This window comes from Vulpes lagopus, chromosome 6 (genome assembly GCF_018345385.1).
Source record: "Vulpes lagopus strain Blue_001 chromosome 6, ASM1834538v1, whole genome shotgun sequence".
Lineage (NCBI taxonomy): Eukaryota > Metazoa > Chordata > Mammalia > Carnivora > Canidae > Vulpes > Vulpes lagopus.
This window is the reverse complement of record NC_054829.1, coordinates 5232218-5244354: the sequence shown is the minus strand read 5'-3', so window position 1 is coordinate 5244354 and position 12137 is coordinate 5232218. Positions and strand designations below refer to the sequence as shown.

Below are 12137 nucleotides of genomic sequence, written 5' to 3'. Positions count from 1 at the left end.
CAAAGCTGCGGTCTGGACTTACGTTCCCTCTCCTGAAGGCGAGGGAGGGACGCGGAGAAAGCTGGAGGTTTCTGCATGTCCCAAATCTATTTAGAAAAGGGACAAACCTCATGAGAGAAGGTGCGGACTGACTGTGGCCTCGCCCTGGGTGATTTCTCCCTAGCTGCTGGGCCGGGCAGGCCAAGCGGGCTGGCGGCATGTGCACCACCCAGGAGAGAGGCAGGTGTCCAGGCCACACGCTCAGTGGAGATAAGCCTGGCCTGCCATTCGGGTTTCCGGTGAGGGACACCTGCAAGTTTCTTATCATCAGTTATTTGGCCTCCTCCCCTTGACTCCTCCCGAGGCTGGTCACATTGCCCTTCCCGGACTTGCAAGCTCCTGTCCATCAATGGAGAGCTCTGGAAATAGGCCAGGAGCATCCTCCCATGAGCTTGGGCAGGAGCCTAGGGCCTGGCAGAGGAGCTGATGGCCAGGCCGATTGTGTCGCGGTAACCTGAGCCGGGAGCTGGGTGGGAGGTGACAAAAAACACAATCACCTCATCACGAGTGGAAAACAAATCCACCTCCAGATAGCAGGCTCATTAGGCTGCCCCAGAGGGAACAATTCATGCTCTTTTCTGGAGCCCAGTGGGAGAAATGCAGAGAGAGTTCACCCTGACGGCCCTGGATGTTCCGTTGGGTCTATAATCTGGGAAAGGTGGGCCATACGCCATGGGGACGCCAGGCTCTGGGGCTGGGTGTGGACGCTGCCGTGGGCAGGAGCGCCAGGCTCTTGACCTGCCACTGGGCCCATAGCCACTGGGGCAGCAGGTGAGAAACAGGGGACGGGAGTGTGGCTGGGGAATCAGTGAGATCGGCATTGGCATTTGAGCTCTGCTGCCCGGTGCTGTGTGACCTTTGCAAGCCACAGAATGTCTCTGGGCCTTTGTTTGCTCGTGTGGAAAGTGAGGCTGATGGTACCTTATAGGATGGCTGCCACGCACGAATGGAGGAGTGCAGGTGGTCAAGGGCAGGTGGGGGGATTCTATAGATAGGAGAGGGGGTTCGGGTCTGTGCACGCGCCTCAGTGGGAGGGGCTCTCCGGGGGGAGAGGGGAAGCAGTGAAGGCAGGAGGGAAGCAGAACACGGCTTCAGGCAGAGTGTAGCTTTGTTTTGTTCATTGTGCACTCGAGCGCCCGCCCAGTGGGGGCAGAGAGCACGCCTTTCTGGTTGCCTCTGCTTCTGCAGGGGTCACCTGGGACCACCGCCTGGCGCCACCCCGAGGGGGCGCAGGGGTGCAGACTGCACGACACAGGGTGAGACAGGAGGACGGCTTGGTGCCCGGCCCCGGTGAGCCTGGTGGCATCCACCCCAGGGGCCTGGCTGTGTCCCCTGAGCCCTCCCACTCCTGCCCAGTCTGGCTGAGGCACCACGTTTGCTTCCTGGAGCCGCTGTAACCAATGGCCTCAAACTTGGTGGCCTGAAACAACAGAAATTAATTTTCTCACAGTTCAGGAGGCCCAAAGTCTGAAATCAGACTCACTGGGCCAAAGTCCAGGTGTCAGCACGGCCTTGCTCTCGCTGGGGGAGGATCCGTCCCCGGCCTCTTCCTGCTTCTGGTGATGCTCCATGACTTGGGCCCGTATCCCTCTGGCCCTGCATCCGTGGCCACATGGTTCTCCTTCTGGGATTAGATCTCTGTCTGCTTCCCTCCAAGAGTTCTCTGGTGGTGACACCCCCCTACCCCCTACCTCGGGATCCTTAATTTAATTACATCTGCAAAGACCCCTTCCCCATACATGGTAACATCCAGAGGACTTAGTGAGGAGAGCTTGGTGTCTTCAGCCAACCGCAGGTACCATCACAGGGTCCCCGAGAACTTTGCGGACTCCCGGGGTGCTGGCTGGGGACCTCGGGAAGCAGCCCGAGGGGCTCAGATCCCCCCAAGGGAAGAGCGTTGCGTCCAAGCGAGAGTCCACATCTTCCTGGCCTCCGAGCCCTGCTCTGCTCTCTCCCTCCTGAACCGTCTTTGGCTGCTGGACCGCAGCTTCCCAAGTGCCAAGGGCAACCGTCTCCCCTTCATTTCCCGTCCCCCTCGTGAAGAAAGTGATGTATGGCCCGGAGGAAACAGGGCCGGTGGGAGAGGAAGCACGGTGGGGCCCGACTGCAGGAAGAGTCAGCTGCTACCTTTCAAAAATACACATGAAAAAAAATACTCTTTTTAAAACAGCAGTTTTTTAAAATTGTGAAGTCTGAATAAGAAAATAAACCCCGAACCATGCAGATGATGGAAGTCCTTCCCTGGGAAGCTGAGAGGGGAGCCTGAGCAAGAGCCAGGCCTCTGTGGGAGGCGGCCCGGCGTGGGCCTCACTCCAGCGCGTGTGGGCATGACCGCGCCTGGCCGAGCCTCGGTTTCCCTGTCTGGGACTCGAGGCTCACCTTGGGATGCCGTGATCGGGAAGCGGGGAAGGTGGCTCAGCAAGTGCAGCGTGTGGAGGGGGCCCTGCCTGCAAAGACGGGGTTGTCACCTCCTCCCCCCGGCAGCGCCCCCATCGCCTGCCTTTCCCACGGGGCACCTGTCCTCTCAGCCCTGCGGCCCAGGGTCCCTGACATTTCAGCTGGTGGGACTTCTCGAAGATTTCTCTCCACTGGAGCTAATTCTACGCACCTCAGCCCAGCACACGCCACCTCTCTGGAGTGGCCCCCAGCCCCGCTACCCCTGGCACCCCAAGTGTAGCCAGGAGCTAGAACCTTGCACTTTCTGGGCCACTTCTTGCCTTTTGGTCCCTCCGCCTGGAACACCCCCTCATTCCTAGCAAAGCCCTGCTTCCCTCCCAGCCTCTCCTTCCGTGCCAGGGACCCCTCATCAGGTGGTGACCGTTGTGAGGGCAGCATCCACATCTGAGCCTATGTCCAGCCCCTGGCACATAGTAGGTGCTCAACGAACAGCTTTGCTACTCCTCTAACGCTGCTAGCTGCTGTCCCTCCTGCAGCCTTTACGAAGGAGACGCTAGGGTCAAGACCCGTCTAAGGCCCTGTGCACCCTGTTCTCTCTCCCCCATGGCCCCACTGCCAGGGGTGACCATCACTCCCACTTTACGGGGCTCAGAGGGTGTGGCTCATCACACGTATCCCTTCCCTCTCTGGGCCTCAGTTTCCTGATGTGGCAAGTGGGGGAGGGGCTACTGTTGGTGATTTCTGAAGCCTCAGCCCTGGAGATGGGGGACACAAGACACCACCATGTCCCTCCTTGTGACATCACCTTAGTCCTCTGGGTGAGGCTTCAAGTCGAGGCCTGGCCTGCCCAGGGTGGGAGGCTCCCTGTGCCAGAGGAGAAGGGGAAGGATGAGGCGCAGGGGCTGAGGCCGACCTCCCGGGCCTCCCTTTGGTGGCCTAGGTCCCTCTTGTTTTCGATTTCTGCTTGTCCCAACTGTAAAGTTACAGGTTCAGGTGTGGGTGGGCAGGGTTTGCACACACGCATTCACGTGTTTCAAGTCTTGTTGTGAGGACGAGAGAGTCCACTTGGATCCTGCACGGGACAGGGAGCACGGGCAAAGCCGTCCAGGAGCTAAGTGGTCTGAGCAAGCCTCAGTTTCCCCACCTCTTAGGCCGGGAAGTGCTGCGCCGAGCCCACGCGGGACCCGATGCCTCCCCCCTACCTCCCCCACCAGGCCCGCAGATGGCAGGCGCCCGCCCCTCACACACATGCAGTGTTACGGGGGGGACAGGTGGTCACGAGGAAAAGCTGTAAATCTAACCTGTCTTTTTAAAAGCATCTAACCGGGCTTAATCCTGCTAATGGCTTATCTGCCTTTCATGAGAAGGAGGGCCGACTTCCGGCCCAGGGCCAGGAACAACAGGCCTTTGTGTTCTTTTGGAAAATCGAGATGGAGCTCAGAAGCGGACGAGTCAGGTGTTGGCGCCTTATCTTTCCTGGCAACGCCGGGGCCTCTGGGCCAGGTCCCTGCTGGCGGCCGAAGGGAGGCGTGAATAATAGAAGGGCTGGCGCTGGGCTCCCTGCCACCGCGCTGTGTCGGGAGGCCGAGGGAGGAACCATGGGGATACGCAGCCTCAAAGGGCACAGGGATCCTGGGCTCCAGAGGGCCTTGAGGCTGGGCTGGCACTGCTCGGAGGGGCGACGTCCCTGCATCAGGGTCTCTGTGAAGGCCCCTGGTTTTAATCTCAGGTTACACAAGCTGTGTGTCCTGGGGCAAGACCCCCAACCTCTCTGAGCCCTCATCCCCTTATCTATGCCATCCCTGCCTACCTCTTGTGATGGTTTCAAGGGCTCCAGCAGAGAGGCTCCCGGGTGCCTGGCGCACAGGGGGTAGCCCACAGCGGCAGTTACAGAAAAAAGCACTCAGGGTGGGGCCACTTCCCTTCCTGGGAAACAGGGGGCTTTTCCTGGTCCCCAAAGCTTGCAGGACTCCAATTCTAATTTGCACTACTGCTGATTGGTGGCTCAATCCCCACCACCCCTTTTCTTGGTCAAGAGGGGCTGCCTGGAGGAGGTGTGCCTGAGGAAGGCAGGGGGCAGGAGCCAAGCGCCAGCCAAGAGTTAGCAGAGGGATGGGCTATTTCATAGACGATGAAACTGAAACTCAGAGAGCTCAAGTGACCCGCCCCCAGTCACCAGCTGGCAAGTAGAGGCCTCTGTCCCCGTCATTGTTGTACTCAGTGATGGGAGAGCATCTTGACCCTGGGACACCTTTCAGTGAAATGGAGCTTGGGAACAGAATTATCCTGGGTGAGGTCACCGGGTGCCAGAGATCCAAGGGTCAGCACCTGCTGGGCCCCCTGGCGTGCAGTGAGGACCCTTGCTCGTGCTGCTGGAGGTGCCCCTCCTGACAGTACGGGGGTGGGGGAGGGCGGATTGCTGATCACCACCAATCACTTCTGATTCAGGGTGGGTCTCAGTGTGGGATGTCAGGCCAGGAACACGAGCAGGGGCGGGGGGCCAAGGAGCAGGATCCATGGGGTGGCCCCCCGCTGATGAATTGGAGAAGTCACAAGAGTAGCTGCCCTGGCCCTGCCCTGCTGCTGCAGAGAGGTGGGGGGGGGGCATCAAGGCCACCCCGGCCTGCTCCAGCATGAGTCACTGCCTGGCTCGGGGCCCAGGCAGCCAAGGGAGGCCTCTGGCCCGGGGTTCCCTGAGGTTAGCAGCCTTGGTACCCATCCATTCCTGGTGTTCCTGGCAGGCTTCTGTTCCTTTAAGAACCTCAACTTGAGATAATAGGGTGGGTGGTGAGATGACTTGAGCTCAGTGATGTTCTAAACCTCTCCTTAAAGAATCTAAAGAATCACAGGCCTCACTTTTCAGTGCCCCAAACCTCCAGCCTGGGGTTCTCAAACTTTGGTGTCATTACAGCCACATGGGGTGGGAGGGTGCTGCCCGGAGCAATGCATTCCTGAGCCCCACCCAGGCCCCTGGAATCTGCATCTCGGGGCTTCCTGTGTGGCTCAAGGGCCTCGGTCTCAGGACCTCCTTGGCACATCCATGAGATTCTCCGCCATCCCCACGTTTACTCTCTCCAGTACCCCCCGTCCCGTCCTCACACGGGCACCTGCCCCGCATCTGTACGACTCACGGCCATGCTCACAGGGACTCGTGGGCTAGATGTGCACACACACACACACACACACACCGACCCAGACGCCCCGCACAATTTGCAGAGCCCCGTGTGAAATAAACACACAGGCCGCTGTTCGAGAATTATCGAGGATCTCAAGGTGGTGACAGCAAAACATTAAACCAAGCCTGGGGCCCTGTGTGACAGCACAGGTCACACAGCAACAAGACTAGCCCTACACACACCCTGGGGTGCTCGTGCAGGAGCTTGCCCATGCCCGTGTGCACGCACGGGCACACATGCACGCTCACGGGCACACACGCTCGTGTGCGGTGAGGCTTTCAAGATGGTTTTTTATTGGGGTAAGGAAGTGTGCTGGTTAATGTTTAATAAAGCAGAATCAAAGTTGAGTCATATGTGAGTTGCTTGTAAGCAAGAAATGCCAGATGGAGTATTAACTGAATCACTGTCTTGGGTTTCATGAGTAACATTTTAATTGGGTTGTGACTAGTTTGGGAAAACTTCTTAAGCTCCCTCTCACTCCCACCCCACATCTAAATTAAACTGGCACTTACTTAACGCTTCAAATGCCACAAAGCCCACCGAATAACATGCGGACTTCAGGAATTTTGTGAACAGATTTCTCTACCAGACACAAATTAGGATGAATGGGCCTGTCCTTGCTTTCCAGGAGTGGAAAGGGAAGACTCATGTTCATTGAGCACCTGCTAGGAGTCAGCCCGTGTGCTCAGTGAGATGCCCTTTATCTCTGCACCTCTGCAAGCACTGGGGGTGGGGTGGAGGGGCTTTGGAAGCCGGAGCTTAGTGCTGTGTAGACCCACCTTGTAGATGTTGCGGGTTCGATTCCAGACCACTGCGATACGGTGACTATCATGATAAACCGGGACAAATGGGTTTTTTGGTCGGCAGTGCATAGATAAGTTATCTCTGAAGTGTGCAATAGCATAATGTCTGAGACAACAATATACGTACCTTAATCAAAAAATACTTTATTTCTAAAAAATGCTAACCACGCTGAGCTTTCAGTGAGTGGCGATCAAGGAGCGCAGGTCCCCATAACAAATATAAGGATAGTGAGAAGAATAGTGAAATATTGGGAGAATTATCAAACTGGGACGTAGAGCACAAAGTGAGCAAATGCGGTTGGAAAAATAGGATCAGGAGACTTGCCTGACACGGGACGGCCACAAATCTTCAATGTGTAAATAGTGGGGTATCCCTGAAGTGCCATGGGACAAAGCAAGTGTGCCTGTGCTCATCAGAGCCTGATCCCGCTGATTCTAAGATGCACGTTCTCTTCTGGACCACGAAGGAGGAGAAAACACCTCCACTCATACCCTGGCACCAGCCAAGGCGTTGATGGGCGAATTAGCTCTGGTCTTAGAGGTACTTACCTGTGAAAAGACCCTCTCAGAGTGGATGCCAGGAGGGACCAGCCTCCCAGTCCACAGATGGGGAAGACTGGGATCCAGAAAGGGTAAGAACCAGCCAGGCGGACTCTGGCTCTTGCTGTTATGTGAACAGAGGCTTAGGAGGGCTTATTTCAGAGTTCTACCCACCATGCACACAGGGTTGTTCTTTCTGGGGAGAGAGGAGACTGGCCTCAATTCCCCTGAAATGCTACCTGGCGTGTCCCTATTTGTGCGGCCTTGGGGTTCAGGGGTTCCAACAGTAGAGGCTTCATTCTTTTTTTTCTTCTTAAAGATTTTATTTATTTATTGGACACAGGAAGAGAGAGCACAAGCAGGGAGCACCACCCAGGTGTCCCTAGGGGCTTCATTCTTTGCATCTCCCCTACATTTGACCCGAGGTAGGCACAGTTGGGAGCATTTTCTTCAAAGCAAGTTTTAGAGATTGTAGTAATTTTGAGGACCGAGGCCTGCCTGGGGCCCAGCCCTGACTTCCCGTGCAATAATTTATTACGGGAGGATTTTTCAGAGACAGCAATTGGCCTTGGAAGGGATGAGCTCATGAATATGCATCGGCCTAGCCTCATAAATTATGCATTTGGTAGGGAGGCTTCCCGGGGAGGCCAAAGAGGGCCAGGAGTGCTTAGTCCTGACAAGGCTTGCTCCCAAGCGCTCCTTGTAAAGCTCATATACTGCCTGCCCCCCCTCCCCGTGACAGTGAAATTGGGGGGCGCCCCTCTGGCTCCATTAAAACATGGCACTCTGGTTTTCTAAGATTCTGGAGTTTACTTGCCTGTTGCTTCTCTGATGGCAATGCTGGCGGCCCGAGGGGTCAGAGCAGGCGTGCACTCACCCGGGCGACTTGCTTCATGCACGTAGCTCTTGTAGCTCTTTTTTTTTTTTTTTTTTATGATAGTCACACACACACAGAGAGAGAGAGAGAGAGAGAGAGAGAGAGAGAGGCAGAGATACAGGCAGAGGGAGAAGCAGGCTCCATGCACCGGGAGCCCGACGTGGGATTCGATCCCGGGTCTCCAGGATCGCGCCCTGGGCCAAAGGCAGGCGCCAAACCGCTGCGCCACCCAGGGATCCCAGCTCTTGTAGCTCTTGAGAGTCTGACCTTGCAGAGGCCCAGCGGCTGAAAAGCTGACTCCCCGGGGTGTGCTTTACATGCTGTTTAGATTTAAAGGGCTCATATTCCTCCAAATGGGAGCGTGCTCAGGTCCATGTGACCCTAGCATCATGCGATAAGCACTGGGCCAAGAGTCAGGGTAGGACCCAGGTAGTAGCAGGTGTCTGGGGCACAGGCACCTGCCCTTCCCAGGCCCACCTGCGGCCTCCCAGATGCACTGCAGTGCACGCAGTGGGCACATTGGCCGTCAGGGTTCAAGGTGAACTCTGCATGGTCTGCTTGGCTGGATGGAGGTCACCTCTCCCCTGTGTCCGTCCCTCCTCTTGCCCAGCTGCTGCCACATGTGCCCACATTCTCTGAGGCTTCCAGGCAGTTCTGCTGTGTCTTGCAGGTCATACTTCAGCCACTCTTGAGGGCAGCCCTATGCGAGGTGGTCTTGTTTCTCTGTCTACATCCTTCTGTGACTGTCAGCTCCTTTTCTTTTTTCTTTTTTTTTTAAGATTTTTATTTATTCATGAGAAACACACACACACACACACAGAGAGAGAGAGAGAGACAGAGACACAGGCAGAGGGAGAAGCAGGCTCCATGCAGGGAGCCTGATGTGGGACTCGATCCCAGGTCCTCAGGATCATGCCCTGGGCTGAAGGTGGCGCTAAACCGCTGAGCCACCCGGGATGCCCTTATCAGCTCCTTTTCTGCTATCCACAGCCTTCACGTGTGGGCACTTGAGATCCTTCCTTGCATCCCATCCTTCCTGGTCATGGTCCAGGCCTCAGTCGGAGCGGGGAAGGCCTGTCCTGGGAGTGGCTGGGAGGTGGCACTGCGGGTTTGGAGCAGGCTCACCTAGCACAGTCTCCCACCCAGCAGCTCTGGGGGAGCCCCCCAAGGGCCCTCCTCATTCTCCCCTATAGCAGGGCCAGAGGAAGCTGCTCCCTGAGCCCTGTGAACACTCATGGATCAAGAGCTATGAGCCTGGGCTTAAACCATTCCATTTTTTAAAAAAGTAAACTTCCAAATATGTATAAGAAACAAAATCTCTATGGAAATTTAGTGACATGGAAGACAAAAAATCACCTGCAGTCCAGTCCCCTCGCTTGGAAACGCAGCGTGACAGTGCGGGGCTTCCTTCCCCCTGCCCGCCTGCTGCTCAGCAGAACTGCCCCTAAAAGCCACCCATAGGAGGGCGTCTCCCATCCTTTGTGCTCACCTTATGTCATAAGTGTCTCTCACGTTGCCGTGTCATCTCCGGAATTACTGCCTTTAATGACCGCAGAATGTAACGCACGGGACAATTCCCTTACATTGGGTGTTACTATGCAGGGTTTTTAAAAGTCACTGTTCAAAGGAAATGACTTTCCACCTTCTATTAATTTAATTCTTCTGTCATGTTGCTGGTGGAGGGCAGCTACCCACCGGCCCCTCCTCCACACAGCTAGCCTCCTATGGCAGGAAACACGCTTTTCTCCCCAGCCTCACTGGAAGAGCCTTGAGGACAGGATCAGAACCCGCTCCTCTCCCAAACGTGTGCTGACAGCTGCCAATGTCAGTCTTGTTCCCACCAAGTGAACACCTATCTTGGGGCCAGATGATCCCCACATTGGCATCACGGATCCCAGTTTAGGCTGAGCACACTGTCTCACTCAGTGCTGGTCTTCAGCCAAGTACAGAGTGGGAGGGCGGGGGGGGGAGGGTGGATTCAGACGCTGCCCAAGGGCCACAGAAGAACCAACACCCCACCTGGGGGAGCCACAGGTAAGCAGGGAGCCATCCAGCCTGAGGCCTTGGCACCAACAGAAACCAGGGGCCCGTGAGAGCAACACGTTGGAGGCTGAACCAACTCAGTGGCTGAACAGATGTGGGGATGGGCCAGGAAATGGACCCCACCACTGGGCCGTGACCTGGACCTTCAGCATCTTCATCCATACCAGTGGGACAGTCACAGCACCTGTGCCCCTGGGATTGTTTCTTTAAGATTTTATTTTTTTATTCATGAGAGACAAAAAATTGAGAGAGAGAGGCAGAGACACAGGCAGAGGGAGAAGCAGGCTCCATGCAGGGAGCCTGATGTGGGACTCAGGACCCCCGGATTATGCCCTGAGCCAGAGGCAGATGCTCAACCACTGATCCACCCAGGTGGCCCCCTGTATTGTTTTTAAGTGTGTTTATTTATTTTTTAAAAAGATTTTATTATTTATTTATTCATGAGAGACACACAGAGAGAGGCAGAGACACAGGCAGAGGAAGAAGCAGGCTCCACACAGGGAGCCCGATGCAGGACTCGATCCCGGGACCCCAGGATCATGCCCTGGGCCAAAGGCTGAGCCACCCAGGCCTCCCAGTGTATTTATTATTTTTTTAATCGACATCGAGTGTTGCATACAGCAAAGTGAGCAAGTTGCAAGTGCACCTCCTGGTGACTTTTCACAAAGTGAACACACACCTGTGTGACCAGTACCCTGATCAAGAGACAGAACGGTTATGGCACCTGAAGTGCCCCTGACACATCCTCTGGGCACAAACGCATAAGCAAATTGCTGCCTGAAACCCCGACAGTAGCTTAGCTTTGCTTGGTTTAGACATTATGTACCTGCAAATACGAAGGCTGGGCGAGAGTTCAGCAACTGGAATTCACACACGTTGCTGGTGGACTGTAAATTGTTGAAAGCATTTTGGAAAACTGTGATTACCTACTAAAGCAGAATTATACTGTTGGCATGTCTGTGTGACATATTTGTATGTGTGTGTGTGTGTAGGACACGTGTGTGTGCACACATGCACGCACACACATCACTCCTAGTGATGTCCCCAGTAGACATAAATACACATATTTGCTAAAAGACAAGAATGTTCACAGCAGCACATTCATGAAACCTTAAACTGGAAACTGCCTACGTGTCTGTCAACACTAAAATCAATAAATTGATCAGCACATTCACACAGTAAAACGGCGCTCAGCAAGAAGAAGGAAAGAGGGACACAGAGCAGGATGGATCTCAGAGAGGAGGGAGGCCGAGACACAGGAGCACACGCGGGCATGTTCCCCAGACCCCGGGAGTAACTGAGCTCAGACACGGGCAGGTGTCTGGCCTCCCCCAAGGGCCCAGTGAACTTGGCTATCGTTGGCGTTAAGAGTTCTCATGACTGGGGTTGTCCTCTGGATGCTCCACTAAGCTGTACAGATGTTTTGATTGATTTGAGCTTTTACAGTTCACATTCCTTAACCTCTCTGAGCTGCAGCACAGAATAACACTGAGCGTGGGAGGGGCGCTGGGGTGGCTCCGTGGGTTGAGCATCTCTTGATTTTGGCTCAGGTCGTGATCTCAGAGTGGTGACATGGAGCCCTGCGTTGGCCTCTGTGCTCAGCGTGGAGTCTGCTTATGTCTCTCCCTCTGCTCCCTCCCCACCTGCTTGCCTTCTCTCTGTCTCTCTCAAATAAGTAAGTAAGTAAGTAAGTAAATAAATAAATAAATAAATAAATAAAATTTATTTAAAAATATTTTATTTATTTATTTGACAGGGAGTGTGTGTGCTTGAGAAAGAGCACGAACAGGGTGGCGGGGCAGAGACAGAGGGAGAAGCAGGGAATCCAACGCAGGACCCCAGGATCATGACCTGATCCAAAGACGGACACTTAACCAACTGAGCCACTCAGGCACCCACTAAATAAAACCTTTATTTTTTTATTTTATTTTTTTAAAGATTTATTCATTCATGAGAGACACAGAGAGAGAGAGGCAGAGACATAGGCAGAGGGAGAAGCAGGCTCCTTGCAGGGAGCCCGATGTGGGACTGGATCCTGGATCCTGGGATCACGCCCTGATCCGAAGGTCGATGCTCAACCCCTGAGCCACCCAGGCATCCCTAAATAAAACCTTTAAAAAAAAAAAAGAGCATGGGGAGTGATGTGGGCCGGCTGCTCAGGCTCAGGGCAGTGGCCCTTCTTGCCCATCACCACACCTGCTCTGCTGGGCCAGGCCAGGGCCAGGGGGAGGCTTTGGCTACTGGAGGTCCCTGACCCGTGGA

The 12137-nt window shown here is 55.0% G+C and overlaps 1 protein-coding gene across 1 annotated transcript in view; it reads left to right on the top strand.

Annotated features, from left to right (window-relative positions):
* EML1 (EMAP like 1) overlaps positions 1–12137 on the top strand; it is a 186911-nt gene that overhangs the window by 7958 nt on the left and 166816 nt on the right. The gene's annotated exons all lie outside the window — the stretch shown is intronic.